Below are 18833 nucleotides of genomic sequence, written 5' to 3' on the forward strand. Positions count from 1 at the left end.
AGACACACACACACCCGCTCCTGCCTGCTGAGTTGAGATTGAGTGGTGGGGGGCCTCTGTTCGTGATTTGTTGTCATTTTTCAGCCATTTGTCAGTGCGCCTAGTGGCGATGATGGGCCCTTGCATTGTGTCTGCAGAATTGACTAACACGACGTATGTGTTTCTCGGCCCTCGTGTCTGCCCAGTGTACGATACCGTCACAGTACGGTAGTTTATTCAAGAAATCTGACACGTTAATTGATTAAAGTAGAAAAAAAGTTTCTGAGTGTAATTCTTGGATCCAATAAATTAGAGCAAGCTTTCAATCAGAACAGAATTGACGACCCAAATAAACAACAGTTCCAACAAATTTATTTTTGTTGGCTTAAACAACTTGAAGAAAGTTCAGAAATAGCAATCTACACAGCTGAGGTGCAAATCGACGTGCTGCAAAGTTTGGTTCACCTACTATCAATACGTCTCGATCTTTGTACGCTTCAGAAATGGGAGAAGCACTGGAACACAAATTGTGTCACCGTTTTTTGGAGCTAGTGTCAATCCGGCGCTAGCTCAGCTCTGGCACTAAGTTAGTGTAGGATTCTGATGACACGAAGTCACTACCATAATGTAAATTAGAATTATTTTGACAGGAAAATTGTGCTTAATTATGCGCGAAAAAAAACGCCAAAACGAAGTGAAGAGGACATAAAAAATACAATTGCATCTGTTCAAGACGGCGCCAGTATTCGATCAGCCGCTTAACAATTCATGGTACCGTTCAAAACATTACGTGCTCGTGTGAAAGGAACTCGTCATCAATGAAAACGCGTCAGATATTTTGCGTGAGTTAACAATATAATAATTTAAGGTTTTATTGAAGTAGATAATAGTAGAAAAAAGTGCTCCGAGGGGCAAACGTAATCGTCGCACAGCTAAGCAACCACGCGAGCCGGAATGCACAACTTCAATTCCACACTCTGGCGCCGACGAGGACACGGACATTTTTTTCAACATTTTCTTCCACGGTTTGATTGATTTTAACATCATTTGTAACTTCGTCAATGCATGTATTATTTGTGTTATTAATTTTTAAATAATCTGCAGTATTCATACTCTCCAAAAAAAAAGTTTACCCGCTGATTTCTAGGCGTGTACATTGTTTTATTTACCCTCGAATATAGTGACCTATCGTACCCCCGATTTTCAAAACATCAAAAAAACCCAGGCCTAAAATCATTATTGCCAAAATGTTACCAGATGTATTACCTTTTCAACGAATGCTTGTTTGTCAAAATCAGTGCATTTAAATATTCTGTATTTTGCGATGAAATTTTCAGAAAATATTGTTTAATTGTGGCATTCCTATATGGAAATTTAATGTGTATACCAACGCTGTCTGTTTCGCCATTTTTTTAACCTTCCGGCAGCCGCCCTAGTGCACTGAGTGGACGCTGCTCTGAAAACCTAGCGAAATCGTTTTAGGTGCAGTTGCGGTTGCTCGTTCAGTGAGCCATTTGCGCGACTTCCGGAGGATTAAATGAGTATTTTTTATCGGATATGTTACGTATATGGTACGATAAGGTAAGAGCCATCTATGGTAAGGTAATGGAATGTAATTTAATTAGTAGTTAAGCAATAGGTAACGGTCATGTAACGGTTGTGGAGCGGCAATGTAACGCTTGAATAACGGTTAGGCAAACTATAATTTTCATGCAAGGGTGCGGTATTGGTTGTGTAACGTTTATGTTAGGGTAAAGTAATAGCCATGCAGAAGTGGCGTAACGGTTGTTCCAAAGGTGAATAACATAAGGGTAACTAATTGTTATGTCACGTTTATGTTAAGGTAAGATAACCGTCATTCAGTGGTTAGGTAACGGTCACGCAGTGGCTATGCTAAATAACTCTTCGGTAACCTTATGATTGCGTAACAGTTATGTAACGTTTAAGTAACGGCAAGGGAACGGCTTTGGAGCGGTATCAGCCAAGCAACGGTTAGATAACGTTTGGGTAAGGAAATCGAACGGTTAAGTAACGATTGGGTAACAGATAACTCTTAAGCGACTATGTAACGTTTAGGTAACCTTTGTGTAATTGTTCGGTAATGGTTACGCAATGGTTAAGAAACATGATTGTGTTGTACTGAGTTGTGTTGTGTTGTGCTGTGTTGTGTTGTGTTGTGTTGTCTTATGTTATGTTGTTATTCCGCGAAAAAAAAATGATAGAGTTGTTGTAATTGAACTTTCCTTGCGTTGCCAACAAAGGCCAGGCGCCGTTCTACACTTTCCGCCTGGTTTATCCACTAACTGATTCATGATGAGGTAGTAGTATTTTCAACACAATAGAACGGGACAATGCAGAATTCATTGTCGGCAGCGAGACAAGACAGGGGGGGTCTCCTCTTTTCAGAGGTGAGTCCATCCGAGCGCCTGTTTCCCATGTTAGGGGCGGCTAATGTATCGTCCACGTGTCAACGTGGGACTCTAAACAGAACTGACACGAGGGTCCTCCGGCGAGACAGGGGGTTGGGGAAGGCCCAACAAGCCGCTCTGGAAAACTATCCGTTACGAACAAAGCAGAAGAAAATACGAATCGGAACAATCGGCAAAAACCTACTCGACGATATAAGGACTACGATTGGAAACTCGGAACATGGAACTGCAGGTCGCTCTGCTTTCCAGCTTTCGATAGGATAATCTATGATGAACTCCAACCACGTAATTTTGAAGTCGTAGCACTGCAGGAACTTTGCTTGACAGGACAAAAGGTGTGGAAAAGCGGGCATCGGGCGGATACTTTCTACCAGAGCTGTGGCACCACCAACGTAGTGCTGGGTAGGATGCGTCAATGCGTGATTGGATGGACTCCGATCAACGCAAGGATGTGTAAGTTGAGGATCAAAGGCCGTTTCTTCAACTACAGCATCATCAACGTACACTGCCCACACGACGGGAGACCCGACGGCGAAAAGGAAGCGTTCTACGCGAAGCTGAAGAAGGTGTACGACGGCTGTTCGCTACGGGACATGAAAATCGGCATAGGTGATATGAACGCTCAGGTAGAACGGGAGGTAATGTTTAGACCGGTAATCGGGCCAAACAGCTTGCACACCGTATCGAATGACAGCGGCCAACGATGCGTGAACTTCGCAGCCTCCCGTAGCATGGTAGTCCGAAGTACCTTCTTCCCCCGCAAAGATATCCTCAAAGCCACCTGGAGATCACCTGACCAACGCAAATCAAATCCATCACGTTCTAATCGACGGGCGATTCTTTTCGTTCGTACCTACCGCAGTGCGAATATAGATTCGGACCATCACCTAGTAGCAGTATACATGCGCTCAAAACTCTCGACGGTGTACAACACTCGCCGTAGTCGGACGCCAAGGCCTAACATCGCGCAACTTCGGGAAACCGAGGTTGCCCAAGACTACGCACAGCGGCTGGAAGCAGCACTACCCCCGGAAGAACAGCTGGGCGCAGCTACTCTTGAAGATGGCTGGAGGGAGACCCGTTCCGCCATAGGAAGTACTGCTATATAGCGGCACTAGGTACATCGATTCCGAATCGGGGAAATGACTGGGTCGATGACGAATGTAAGCAGGTAATAGAGGAGAAGAATGCAGCACGGGTGAGGATGCTGCAGCACGGAACGAGACAGAATGTGGAGTAAACCTCGGTCCTCCGGAGAAAGAAGCGCCAACAGGAGGAACGAGATCGCGAGGCGATCGAGCAACTATACCACGTAAACGACGCACGGAAGTTCTACGAGAAGCTGAACAGTTCGCGAAAGGCTACGTTCCGCAAGCCGATATGTGCAGGGATTTAGACGGCAACCTTCTTACAATCGAGTGTGAGGTGATAGAGAGGTGGAAGCAGTACTATGACGGGCACCTCAACGGTGAAGCAGCAGAGGACGAAGGCGGTGTGGGAACAGATCTTGGAGCACGCGCAGAAGACGATAGGCTGCCGGCCCCTGATCTCCAAGAAGTCAAGAAGGAGAAGATCGGTTGAAAAACAACAAATCTGCTGGTGTAGATCAACTACCCAGCGAGCTATTAAAATACGGTGGTGAAACACTGGCTAGAGCGCTGCATTGCGAAATCGCTAAAATTTGGGAGGAGAAGATTCTTCCGAAGGAGTAGATGGAGGGTGTCATTTGCCCAATCTACAAAAAGGGTGCCAATTTGGATTGTTACAACTACCGCGCGATTACACTACTCTTTGCCGTCGATTATCACCATTTGCGAGGGAGTTCGTGGGACACTACCAAGTGGGATTCATGAGTTCCCGCGCCATCACGGACCAAATATTCGTGATTCGGCAGGTTCTGCAGAAGTGCCGCGAATACAACGTGCCCACACATCATTTGTTCATCGATTTCAAATCGGCGTATGACACGATCGATCGAGATCAGCTAAGGCAGATAATGCACGAGTACGGTTTTCCGGATAAGCTAACACGACTAGTCAAAGCGACGTTGCATCGGGTGATGTGCGTTGTTCGAGTAGCAGGGGCACCCTCGAGTCCCTTTGAATCTCGAAGAGGGTTACGGCAAGGTGATGGTCTATCGTACCTGCTGTTCAACGTTGCGTTAGAAGGTGTAATAAGGAGAGCGGGGATAGACACGGGTGGCACGATCTTCAGGAAGTCCGTCCAGCTTCTTGGCTTCGCCGACGACATTGGCATAATGGCACGGAACTTAAAGGCGATGTCGGAAACGTACATCAGACTAAAAGCTGAAGCCAGCAGGATTGGAATACATGAGAGGAAGAGGTTCTAGAGACGACAATGTGAACCTCCCATCCCGAGTTCGGATTGACGATGACGAAATCGAGATGGTCGACGAATTCGTGTATTTGGACTCACTGGTAACCGCCGACAATGATACCAGCAGAGAAATTCGGAGACGGATCTTGGCGGGAAATCGTGCCTACTTTGGACTCCGGAGGACGCTCCGGTCGAACTAAATTCGAAGTTGATTATCTACAAGACGCTGATTAGACAATGGTCCTCTAAGGCCACGAGACCTGGTCTTTGGTCGTGGAGGATCAACGCGCCCTTGGAGTTTTCGAACGAAAGGTGTTGCGTACCATCTATGGTGGCGTGCAGATGGAAGTTGCATCAGCTGCTGGAAGAATACAGGCTGTTGATAAGCAGCAATGGACCGAGTGTAGTGGAGATGGCTTCTGCATACAGCAAGAGACAACAAGGCTCTAGCCTGAACGGTAGGGTAAGTCGGCGAGACAAGATGTCGAATTATTTTGGTAGCGTGAAATTTTACAAGCAGCACTTTAATGATTTGGACAATTTTTGAACTATGTAAACGGTTTTACAGCTAGGAAAAGTAATTTTGTCGGAACACACAGATTTGTAATGCGCTGGTGCGAATCAATAACAAACACACAATAACAAACTGCACTTATATAATGGTATACAATGAAATACTACGTATTGTAACGCGATATAGCAATGTGAAACGGTCAAGTATTGTTATGTTATGGTTAGATAACGGTTACGTAGGGTTTATGCAACGGCCAGGTAACGGTTATTTAGGGTTAAGGGTAACGGTTGGGTAACAATGTATCAGTAAAGAAACGGTTAAGTAACGGTTGGATAACTGGGGCGTGATGGTTGAGTAACGGTTCTATAACGGCATGGTAATAGGCTGCGGCTTGGTAACGGGAGCGTAACAGTAATGTAACGAATATGTAACAGACAACTGATGCGTAGCGGATAACGGATAATCAACGGTTATGTAACGATTAGGTAACGCTATGGGACGATCATGTCAAGGCTCATGTAACGGTGCAGTAACGGAATGGTTAGGTGGCAAACAAGTAACAATTATGAAGGGGTTCAGTAACGGTTGGAACATGTAGCGTTAAGGGAGCGGATAAATAACGGTTGGGTAACAGAATGTATCGGTTAGGTAACGGTTCAGTAACGGGCGCGCAGCGGTTCTGCAGCAGCTTGGTAACAACGGATAACGAGAGCGCAACATATAGGTAACAGGTAACGGACGAGTAGTGTTTAGGTAACGGTTATGTAATGATGGGGCAAGGAGGGCTAAACGGTTATGAAGCGTTAAAGGAACAGATAAGCAACGATTAAGTAATAGAAAATATCAGTTACGTAACAGTCACGTAGCGGCGGGACAACGAGCACGTAGCGGCTTGGTAACGGTTCTCTAACGGCTTTGCAGATTGTATCGCATAACGGTTAGATAGCGTGTGCGTAACTTTTATGTTACGGATGCGTGAGAGGCGACGGATAAGTAACGGTTAGGTTACGGGTATGGAACGGTCATGTGAAGGTTACGTAACGTCCATGTAACGGTAATGCAGCAATTATGTAACGAGTATCGTTATGTAACGGTTATGTAACGGATATATAACCAGTTTTTAACTGAAAGCAATGTAATGCAACATCTGTAACGATTTGTATCAGTTTGAAACGGTTCGTAGTGTTATGTTTTGTTCTGTAGCCGTTATGTAACCGTTTCACAATGTTATGAATGTTTTACCAAAGGCAGAGTTGAGAATTATTGCGATTACAATAGTCCAACTGCGTGGAAAACGTATCCAAAAATAGTCTAAATTGATAAGTTTTATAAGTTTTCACTAATATTGCAACATAACGAAGTTATATGAAAAATTCATTTTCCGTCGTCAACGTATACGGTCCCTGGCAGCACTGCTCCATCGGAGTTTAATCAGACTATTTACAATAATTTCAGTTCTAGAGCTGATCCTTCTAACTGGTAATACTCAAATGAAAGCAAATAGTGACATTTATTAGCCTTACTTGTTTTTGTGAGCAAATCTTGCCTAAAACATAAGTTATAGCTGTTTAAAAACGTTGTTGTCCACAAACAACATGGGCATGAATGGGTTAATTTTTGTTTTATGGGATTTTTCGACAACGTACATGGAGGAAACCTACTCGCTCGGAAATTTCACCGTAGGAATTTATTAGAAAGATAATTTTATTGTCAACAATTTTTTCGAAGACTTAATAAATTCTGAGTCAGTTTTGGGCGGGCCTAGTAGCTCATAGACTGGTGGTGATTTAGAAGTCAACATTCACGAACTTATGGCGTCTTCTGCAAAGTTTTTATGTAGCAATTATTCTGAGCACATCAACCATTTATCAGCCCCTGAAAGTTAGTGTTGACGCCCTCTGTCAAGTTTAAAGTGGAACTAACATTATTCAACGAAAAGATAGCTCATCTCTTATTTAAAATTTATTCCAAACATAACACTTTGCTAATCACTACAATTTTTTCCCAATACAAATGAGTTCGTAAATGTAGCTCACCATGAGCTCCAGCGCCGCCTAGTGGCGAAACTTTCAGCAGATAGGCGTAATAAAAGCAGGAGAAACGGAATAATACAAAAAACAAAATAAAAGAATTGAAAACAAAGAAACTGTAAAATAGAAGATTCCATCCTTTTCCACTGCCTTCACACATTTCATAATAACACCGCACTGTTGTTTGCCATTACCAAATTTACCAAATCAAAACATATTCCGAAAGTACTTTCCATCCTTTAATGGAAAACAAAACACCACAATGATAAGGGAATAGGTCGAACAACAGAACGTCTGCATTTTGATTGTACCGAGAGTAAATATGATGATTCACTGCCAACACGGACTGACGACATTAATTACTTAGCGAACGGTTGGTTGTTGTGCCCACCAGCTCCGATGTGACTTCGTTATCGGTTTTAATTGAAAGTAACGATGACGGATTTTATGGTCACAAGGTTTGCAACAGAACCCCGGAGCTCGGTTTGTTTTTGAAAGAGCACACGGAGTGTCGTTCCGATGGAAAGATTGACAAAATCGGTTTTAGTTTATTCAATTAGTTGATTTTGACAGAGAAATCATTATAGTCACCAGATCATTTGATCTAGCGATTCATTTGGACTTCTAAATATTGGAAATGAGGTTTCTTTTAACCAAGTTTTTTTTCCGAAAGAAAAGTTTATTAAACTAGAGATGGAATCCGTTTTAATATTTTAAGTTCTTTAAAAATCTGACAGCTCATCTTTTTTATTCAAAATAAAACTCTAAAAATTTCAACAGGTTGCCAGTTCTTTTTCTAAATAAAAATAAACTGCAATTCAATGTGATTTGCTGTCAATCTATATAAACGAATATTGATCCATGAAAACCCAAAAATTAACATCACGAATCATATGTAATACTAAATTTTGACCAATAGTTTTCGATCATTTTCCCATTGTTCAAGGAAAATTTTCTTACTTTCAACGGCACCACCTTAGTAAGCCATGAATCTTCTAGTCGCCAGCGAGGAAGGGCAATCATCGAAGAATCAATTTATGCAGCCTAGCAACAGCAAACAAACTGTCATCAACTACGAAAACATCAAAAAGGGACATCGGAAGAACTAACTATTCATTTTGTATTGCTCTCTCTTACTCGCACTCCCGCGAACCGCACCGGCAAAAACCCATCGGAATACGAATTGACCCGGAATGATTGGCGACAACCGCGGAGCGCGAACAAGTCTAAAGTACCTACAAATGGGTGTATATTTATCACCATAAAGAATAACAAGTATAGTTTAAGTTTCACGCCGGGCTGGCGCAAGTCTTCCTCCCCACTGCTGCTGCTGCTGCTGCTTCACGCGAAATGATAATAGGAAAAATAAAACTACCTAGAAGTTGAGCAAGTTCAATGAACGTGAAAATATGTGCGCGCTATTTGCTACACCCCCGCGGCGGCGGCGGCGGTGAGCGACGGAGGTGGCCGCGGCAAACCCATCCTCGCGGCGGCGGGCACTGCTTTCTCGACCGGGAGCCGGGGTTTCGCACGTCGTCAATAACACAGCACCATGTTGATCGAGCGGTCGAATCGAGGCACAAGTCAAGTGAGTATCCTCTTAAGCTCTCCGAATTGAGTGAATGGGAGCGCAAGCAGTCCGCGCTACCAGTACCTAGACCGTCACCACCCCGCCCCATCCTTGTCGATGTGTGTAAATCGGTTTAAGTACCGGGGAAAGACGTACAGCGAAAATATAGCACTCGTCAGTCTGTCACGGCCGGCAGCAGAAAGTGCGCGCAAGGAAGCATCTTCAATTTCAGTTTCCCTGCCACTAAAACCATTAACATAATTGGACGTTTGACACATCCCAAAATGCACCTCTCATTTCCTCGCAAGCATCGAAGCCGGCGACGGTGCTGCTATTATGTTAATGCCATGGAGACGCCTGGTAGCGTGGTATTATTCAAGCGGATTCGCGAACGCACTCTCATTGATCGCCTCCACAACCTGGCGCCTCCAGTGCAGCGCCTAGAGTGGCGTTCGTCGCGGCGACGCGACGCCAAACGCACGAGCTCTGTGCGAATGCATCCAATCCAAATGACGACGCCGACCGACGCACGGGCGGGAGGCGGTTGGCGATTACTCTCGTGTAAGTGGTACGCTGCCATGTTTGGTGAGTCCGTCGACCGGGGATACCTCTTTTGTTATTTGGATTTTAAGCCATTTTTGACGCGGTAGGCTATATTGTTGGCTGCCGTAGGCAGCCAGGGGCGCACTTGGGAGAAGGGCAAAACTGTGTTATCGAGCCAGGGGGCAACTTTTTTAGAATGAATCGTATTTTTTGTTGTTTGTTACAAGAGGAAGATCTTAATGGAGTGTGTTGGTCTATGTGGAAGATCAAAAATTAAAAAAATCATAACGAAAATGGCCAAATTAAAATATAAATTTCTATAATATATGTCGTTTATAACTCTGTCCTGACATACGTTATTAAACTTCCGTTTTTAAAATAATGATTGCTTAGAAGATATGAACCATAATTCAAAAAAATATTAAATTGAATTCTATGATTCTAACTTTATGAAACAGCTTATCTTTTTTGCAAATTTAAGCTCTGTGGTCAGTCTCATAAAATCGTATTTTAATAAGTATTGAATAAATGAATTAAGTCGGATTTTTTGTTCCAGCTTCGTCTCATCAGTAGCATTTTCTACTGGAGACCGTCTTGGCTACCAGTTAGACACTTAGTACAAACAAACCAAATAGCTAGTTCCAATTGATGTCTCCAAAAACTGACTTTTTCAATTTCTTGAATTTCCTGTTTCCTGAGTGTTTTAATGTGTAAATTCTAAACGCATCTAGACAAGAGAAGAACAATCTTTTTAAAGTGCAATTTGAGTGTTCGGTGAGCAACGTCCTTTAACCAGAACTCAAGACTTCTGCACAACTCCGAAAATTCTTTTTTTTAAGAATCCATAACCTAAAAACGCTTCTAAAGAAAACAATTTAACTGTGATCTCAATTTTTCTTTAGACAAAATCCATATAAAATGAATTGAGACGAAAAACCCTAAACATGGAAACAGGGAAATGAGAAAAGTGAAAAGGGGAAATGGGGAAAACGGACACGGGATACGGAATAAAGGAAAAGGGAAAATGGCAAATGTGAATATTGAAAATTGAACATTGAACATTGAACATTGAACATTGAACAATGAATATTGAACAATGAATATTAAAAATTTAAAAATGATAATTGAAAAATGAAAATTAAGAATTGAAAATTGAAGCATTGGAATACTGAAAAATTGGAAATTTTAAAAATTAGTGAAGTGCATAATTAGTGAGGTGGAAAATTAGAGAATTGGAATATTCGAAAATCAGAATTTGAAAATTTAAAAATTTGATAATTTAAAAATCTAAAAATTTGAAAATTTCAAAATTCAAAAATTCAAAAATTTGATGAAAACTTGAAAATTTGAAAATCTGAAAATTTGAATATACAAACATTTTAAAATTTGAGAATAGGAAAATTTGAAAATTTTAAAATTTAAAGAAGTGAATTTTTGAATATTTGAAAATATGAAAATTTGATAATTGAAAGATTAAAAAATTTGGAAAGATTGAAAAATTAAAAAAAAAATTGAGAAATTTAAAAAATTTGAAAAAATTGGAAAATTTGGAAAATTTAGAAAATTTGAAAAATTTGAAAAATTTGAAAAAATAAAAAAATTTAAAAAATTTGGAAAATTTCGAAAATTTGAAAAATTTAATAAATTTAGAACATTTGGAAAATTTAAAAAATTTGGAAAATCTGAAAAATTTGAATAATTTGGAAAATTTGAAGAATTTGGAAAATTTATTAAGTTTAACAAATTTTCCAAATATTCCAAATTTATTAAATTCATTAAATTTTTCAATTTTTTTCAAATTTATTAAATTTTCCAAATTTATTAAATTTTCCAAATTTCGGATTTTGGACAAAACTTTCCAAAATTTGGAAAATTGAAAAATTTCAAAAATTTGCGAAATTTAGAAAAATTTGAAAGCTTGAAAAATTTAAAAAATTTAGAAAATTAAGAAAATTTGGAAAATTTGAAAAATTTGAGATACACTCGAAGTTTTTTTTACGCGGTTTTTTTTGCGCGGTATTTTTTTCGCGGATTTTGAAATTTACGCGGTTTTCATTTACGCGGTTTTTGAAATTTACGCGATTTTCATTACGCGGTGCGGTCCTATGGGTCCTACGTATGCGCGGGCTGGGCCTTTTGCTGAAAGTGGTGCGGGGGGGGGGGGGGCTGGGGGGGAGGCTGGGGGGGGGCGCTTTTACGCGGTTTTTGAAATTTACGCGGTATCCATCAATGAGGTTCCTTTTATCGCGGATTCTTAAATTTAAGTGGTCTTCATTTACGCGGATTTTGAAATTTACGCGGTTTTTATTTACGCGGATTTTGAAATTTACGCGGTTTTCATTCACGCTGCTCGTATCCCCCGCGTAAAAAAAACCTGAGTGTATTTGGAAAATTTGAAATATTTGGAAAATTTGAAAGATTTGGAAAATTTGAAAAATATGGAAAATTTGGAAAATATGAAAAATTTGGAAAATTTGAAAAATTTTGAAAATTTAGATAATTTGAAAATTTTTGAAAATTTAGATAATTTGAAAAACTTAGAAAAATTTGGAAAATTTAAAAAATTTGGATAATTTAAAAATTTGGAAAATTCGGAAAATTTGGAAAATTCAAAATTTGGAAAATTCAAAATTTAAAATTTTTTAAAAATCTGAAAAATTTAGAAAATTTGGAAAATTTGGAAAATTTGGAAAATTTGGAAAATTTGGAAAATTTGGAAAATTTGGAAAATTTGGAAAATTTGGAAAATTTGGAAAATTTGGAAAATTGGGAAAATTTGGAAAATTGGGAAAATTTGGAAAATTTGGAAAATTTGGAAAATTTGGAAAATTTGGAAAATTTGGAAAATTTGGAAAATTTGGAAAATTTGGAAAATTTGGAAAATTTGGAATATTTGAAAAATTTGGAAAATTTGAAAAATTTGGAAAATTTGGAAAATTTGGAAAATTTGGAAAATTTGGAAAATTTGGAAAATTTGGAAAATTTGGAAAATTTGGAAAATTTGGAAAATTTGGAAAATTTGGAAAATTTGGAAAATTTGGAAAATTTGAAAAATTTGGAAAATTTGAAAAATTTGAAAAATTTGAAAAATTTGAAAAATGAAAAATTTGAAAAATTTGAAAAATTTGAAAAATTTGAAAAATTTGAAAAATTTGAAAAATTTGAAAAATTTGAAAAATTTGAAAAATTTGAAAAATTTGAAAAATTTGAAAAATTTGAAAAATTTGAAAAATTTGAAAAATTTGAAAAATTTGAAAAATTTGAAAAATTTGAAAAATTTGAAAAATTTGAAAAATTTGAAAAATTTGAAAAATTTGAAAAATTTGAAAAATTTGAAAAATTTGAAAAATTTGAAAAATTTGAAAAATTTGAAAAATTTGAAAAATTTGAAAAATTTGAAAAATTTGAAAAATTTGAAAAATTTGAAAAATTTGAAAAATTTGAAAAATTTGAAAAATTTGAAAAATTTGAAAAATTTGAAAAATTTGAAAAATTTGAAAAATTTGAAAAATTTGAAAAATTTGAAAAATTTGAAAAATTTGAAAAATTTGAAAAATTTGAAAAATTTGAAAAATTTGAAAAATTTGAAAAATTTGAAAAATTTGAAAAATTTGAAAAATTTGAAAAATTTGAAAAATTTGAAAAATTTGAAAAATTTGAAAAATTTGAAAAATTTGAAAAATTTGAAAAATTTGAAAAATTTGAAAAATTTGAAAAATTTGAAAAATTTGAAAAATTTGAAAAATTTGAAAAATTTGAAAAATTTGAAAAATTTGAAAAATTTGAAAAATTTGAAAAATTTGAAAAATTTGAAAAATTTGAAAAATTTGAAAAATTTGAAAAATTTGAAAAATTTGAAAAATTTGAAAAATTTGAAAAATTTGAAAAATTTGAAAAATTTGAAAAATTTGAAAAATCTGAAAAATTTGAAAAATTTGAAAAATTTGAAAAATTTAGAAAATGTGGAAAACTTGAAAAATTTAGAAAATTTGAATATTTTGAAAAATTTTGAAAATTTGAAAAATTTGGAAAATTTGAAAAATTTGAAAAATTTGGAAAATTTGGAAAATTTGAAAAATTTAGAAAATGTGGAAAATTTGAAAAATTTAGAAAACTTGAATATTTTGAAAAATTTGGAAAATATAAAATTTTTTGAAAATTTGAAAAATTTGGAAATATTGAAAAATTTGGAAAATTTGGAAAAGTTTGAAAAATTTGAATAAATTTGGAAAATGTGGAAAATTTAATAAATTAAAAATATTGCCAATTAAAAAACTACGAAATTTGAAAAAAGGAGATGAAAAAGGGAAAAGTGAAAAAGGAAAATTTGAAAAGGGGATAAAGAAAAAAGTAGAAAGTTGAGAAAGGGGAAATGGAAAAAGGAAAAATTGCAAATAAAATTGGCATTGGAAATAAAATTGTGAATGAAAATGATGATGCAAATGGAAAAAAAGAAAATGGAAAATTTGAATGCTCAAATCGCCAAATAAACAAAAGAATTCCAGACTGGGCAGTACTATGCCAATTGTTAAAATTTGATCAAAACATTTAAATCCTGAACTGTTACACCCTTTTAAAAAATATCCCTAACATTAGAACCACGTGCACCGAAACCCCTAACTGCGCCTCTGTACGTTCAAGAGACCGATCGAAAAGTGGGCCTTTGGTCCGTCGCTATAATATATACGCATAATGTCGCAACTGCGGTAATGTCGGCCAGCGGCAGCGAATCGAAGGTGGCCTAGCCAATTTCGGTTTGCTGCGCGGCGCGACAGACTAAGGCCGACGACAAGCTGAAGCGGAAAGCGAAGCGTTTGCGGACGCGTCTGAGCACTTTACATAGTGTTTTGCCGCGTTCGCCCCGCTTTTACTATGACAGTATTACGCGTTCTACATGCACACGCCAAAGAGATAGGTCAAACGCATTCGCTTCGCTTACCGCTACCGCATCGCAAATCGCGTAAGCATGTCATCGGCCTAAATCAGCTGTTGTTGGACGGACTGCTGTGGCGCCGCCGTCACTCGACCGACCCACTGGAAAAATTGATTATGCACTCAATTATTGCCTGATTTGGAAGTTCGCGGTACGTACGGTGCGGGACGTGAAAGTGTGTGCGTTTTTTTTGTTTGTTGGTTGTGAGCTGGGCGGAATCCGTTTAAGGTAAGAAACTTACTATTCCGACAGAAAACGAAATGGTTGGTCATCAGTCAGTCAGTCAGTCGCTGTTGATGAAAAATTGATAAAGTAAAACCGCACGCATAGCAGATGTTTGGTGGTTACCCTTAGCAACAGAAGGTAAGGGGAATTTTTCCACAAACACATCAAACTGGAGAATATAATCCTGCGTGCTTCCGGCATATCGTTGCCCGTTTCAAAAAATAAGATGTGGCGCCTACCGATGCCACCACCGGTGGCGTCTTCATCGCGTGCAAAGACCTAGCTGTACAACGAAATCCGATAGCGCTTTGTTTCTTATCTCTTATGTTATTTTTTGTCGTCTCCAATTTGACCGTGGCGAATCGCAAATCGTGCCCCATCAACCGACGACGTCCTACCGTCGCCCACTCGCTAACGTACGACGATTGTTTTCCTTGAAATTAGCGGTTCCTAGGTTTTTGAAATCTAATATCTCTCGAGCGCTTCGTGAAACGTGGCCAGTTTAGGTACGTATGTGTGAGTTTGTTTTTCAAAGAACTGGCTACGGTTCAAGAGTAATTACATAAACATAACGTTATGGAAAAAAAAATATTCTACTAGGTCACTTTGATGCCGACTGCCAACTGCAAAGGGCTTAACCAGCAATCAATAAATGGGGTTTATTAGACAGCAGCCGGGCGTCTTCGAGCGCGGTGGGATCTTCGTTTCACTTGTGACTCAAACTCAACTTGCTTGATGCCAGTTTTGTGTGCGTTATTTTTGCGGCCGCTTTAGTGCAACTGGCGCCGGCCGTAATCTGCGAATATATCCATCCAACCATCAGACAAAGTACTTATGGGTACTAATAAAACAAACATTATTGGCGGTGGCGACGACGACTGGTGCTTCGGATTTGCCAGCCCGTGTCCCAGACGTTGGAGCTTCTGCAAACGTTACAAATTGTTTGAATATTTCAACGACGGCTTTAATACGTTCATAAATAATATGACATTACGCGCCGCCGCCCGGGATTAGTGGTGGTCTCGCGTGCAGCATCGAAATTCCACGATGGAAATAAACCAATTTGACGTTAAGCCCTTATCCAAAAAGAAACACATGACCAAACAGTTGCCAAATTTTTCCGTCAAACTCATTGCGTATCTTGTTTTTGAATCGGATTTCGGTCATATGAAATTGACGTTTGCGATAAGTTGGTTCACCAAAAAAAAACAATGTTTGTCAGCCGCCAAACTCATAATTTGAAATTTAACGAATCGCAACAACATTTAAAACATAATCTTCTGGAACCGTTCCGATCCGTCCGCTGGAAGCGATCGTGCATTTGCGTAAACAACAACAACTCACTGCTGCCCGTTATGAAAGTATGCGAATTTGAGACAAATTATCATAAACAACAGAAAGGTCCCTCCTCCCTCGGACGTTCCTGTGCGTGTGTATGTTTTCGTATCGTTCGTTATAGACCAGAATTGAAGTGATCGCAAATGAACACCGAAATCAAGCGTCAGTCTCCTCCTTGCTTCATCTCTCGCTCATCCGACCTAATTAATTGATTCGGATGTTTGTGACGTCGGCGGCTGCTTGGGGATTCGTAATTCGGTCAGACGGATGACTTGTTGGACTCCAACCCTGCCCCGTCGGGCCCCGGCCGCGCTGAATGGTCAACAAAAACAGACGGAGACGACCTGTTGAAGGCTAAATCGTGTGCGGTGCAAAAGTTTGAACACGGAGCGGAGCGCGCACGTAGTAGGCGTTGTTTTTGCATCTTCGCGCCTGCTAGATCTGGTGCCGGTTTCGGACGGCGACTCTCTACGCGGCAGTTGCATTGTTGACAAATCGGTCAACAGTAAATTGTGGGAACCACCCGATATATCACGGGTAATTTAATAAGTTTTATTTTGTAAACATGCCAGTCACTTTTGGGTATGAAATTTGAGACCGAGCAGGCAATGCTCGCATATTGTTCGATTGTTGCTTTGTATTGCACTTATGATGCTGCATGCTCCCGTAAACACTGCACTACGGTTTTGAAGTGGTATTTTTCAAAAAACAAAAATGTTTGCGCTCAAAATAGTATAGTTTAGATATCTGGTGTCTACATGGAAGTTATTTCGTATTTTTGCATCGATATTTATAAAATTATTATTTTTAGATTATTTTATAGATCCTTGTACTTCCTTGTCTTTCGAAATGTTGTAACTTCATAAAATATGTCACGCAAAACAATGACATGATATTCCATTTTTCTCTATTTCAATCATTTATGTTCTATTGTCCTATTCACATTTTTAGTTTCCATTTTCCGTTTTCCTTCCTTTTTCTTAACTTTCTCAAACTTCATTATTTTTTGTTTCTTCGTTCTTCTATCTATTTTTTCCCTTTCGTCTTTTTTCTCAATTTTCTTTTTTTTTCTTTGCCCCTTTTTACTTTATTCCTGATGCTCCCCCGTATTCTTGTTAATTTATTATTTTGTTATTTTGTTTCCTCCTCTTATAATATTTCCTTCTCTATACTGCATTCATCACTGTAAGTTTGCACTTTTCATTTTTGCCTTTTCCTTTGCCGGTTTTTATTTTCTACTTTCTTTTTTCTTTACTATTTCTTTTCCTACTTTCTTCCTCAGTATTCTCTCTTTTCCTCATTGTCCATTTATTGTTAGCTGCATGTTTTGCATTTTTCTATTCTAATTTATCGTTTTTGCTTTCGCACTTTTTATTCCTTCTTTTCTCTTTCCCCTTTTCTCTTTCCCCTTTTCTCGTTTATCTTTTCTTTCTTTTATGTTCCCTTTACTTATTTATCTTTCTTCTTTTCCATTTCTTTCTTGCTCTTTTTAACTGTTTTCTCTCACTTCAGCATATTTTTCACTTTTTTATGAAGATTTTCCTTTTTATCCTTTTTTATCTTATTTCCAAAAGGAATTTTACAGTCATGTTTTCTATCCTTATCTTTTCTCTTTTGTTTTTAATCTATTTTTCTTTGTTCGTTTTTTTTATCTGTATAATTTTTTGTCCTTTACGTTCGCTTTTCTCTTTTTATATTTGCTATTTCTTAGTTCATTTTTTCTTTTCCGTAACCTTATTTATTTACCATTTTCTTTTTTTTTATTTCATTTATTAAGCTCCACATTTAAAGGTTTCTTTAGCTTTCACTACTTCTTTTTCTTACTGTCCTCGTCACTTTTGTCACATTTGCAATTTTTTCTTCCCTCTATGGTATTTTTTCTTTTTTCCTTCCCTTTACTCTTCACCTGTTTCTGGCTTATGTTCTCTTTTATCTTCTTTCTTGCATTGCTTTTTATCTTAATTCCTATTGTTTTTAATTTTTCGCCTCTTTTTTATATTTTATCTATTTTATTTTCTTTGTTTACTCTTTCTTGATTCTATTTTTTCTTCGTCTCTTTTTACTTTTTATGTCTGTTTTATTTCTTCTTTTATTTTGAATTTCCATTTATCATTTCATTTGCTTTTATGTCTTTTTTGCATTTCACTTTTTTTGTTTTATTTTTTTTTTCTTTTCTCTGTTCTCTTTGTCCCATCCTTCTTTTGTTTTCTCTTTTCTGTTCTCGTTTTTGCTTCACTTTTTTATCTTTCCACTTTGTTTATTTGTCCCATTTATTCCTTCCTTTTTGCTACCGTTTTCTTTTCCTCTTTTTTTTTCCTTTACTGGTATGTTTCGCCTTTCTATCTTCTCTCTTTCCTTTTCGCTCTTCTTTATTCTCTTTTCTCCGTTCTCGTTTCCTTATTTGCTCTTTCTTGTTATTTATTATTTTCCTATTTCTTGTTTTCTTTCCGCTTTTGTACTATAATTTACCCCTATTTTTTCTAATTTCAATTTTTTTTTCTTTTTTACTGAGTTTTTTCTCTTTTTCTTTGTCTTTACTTTTTAGTTTTTTATGGTCTTCTAACTACTTTTATTTCTTCCTTTCTATTGATCGTTTTCTCTTTGCTTTTTCCTTCTGTTTTTCTCGTCTCTTTTTTCTTCATTCTTTTTTTTCTCTTTTTTGCTGTTCTTTTTTCATCTAATTTTTCTCTATTTTCTTTTCATATTTCTCTGTTCTTTTTCCTATTTTCTCTTTTTTTAAGTTTTATTTCTATTGCTTCTTTTCTCGCTTTTCTTTCGCTACTCTTTTTTTTTCTTTTAACTAACTACTTTATCCTTCTCTATTCTCCCAATTCACTTTACTAGTTCTCTTTTTAATTTTTTTTTATCTTTTCTCCTTCATTTCCTTTTTTTTCTTTTCACTTTTCTATTTTGTATTTTCCCATTTTTCTTTTCT

At 37.5% G+C, this 18833-nt stretch overlaps 1 protein-coding gene across 1 annotated transcript in view; it reads right to left on the reverse strand.

The window, feature by feature from the left end:
- The window catches only part of LOC131690804 (cytochrome P450 307a1), a 377105-nt gene that overhangs the window by 152045 nt on the left and 206227 nt on the right, over positions 1–18833 (reverse strand). The gene's annotated exons all lie outside the window — the stretch shown is intronic.

The sequence above is a fragment of the Topomyia yanbarensis genome, chromosome 1 (genome assembly GCF_030247195.1).
Source record: "Topomyia yanbarensis strain Yona2022 chromosome 1, ASM3024719v1, whole genome shotgun sequence".
Taxonomy (NCBI): Eukaryota; Metazoa; Arthropoda; class Insecta; order Diptera; family Culicidae; genus Topomyia; species Topomyia yanbarensis.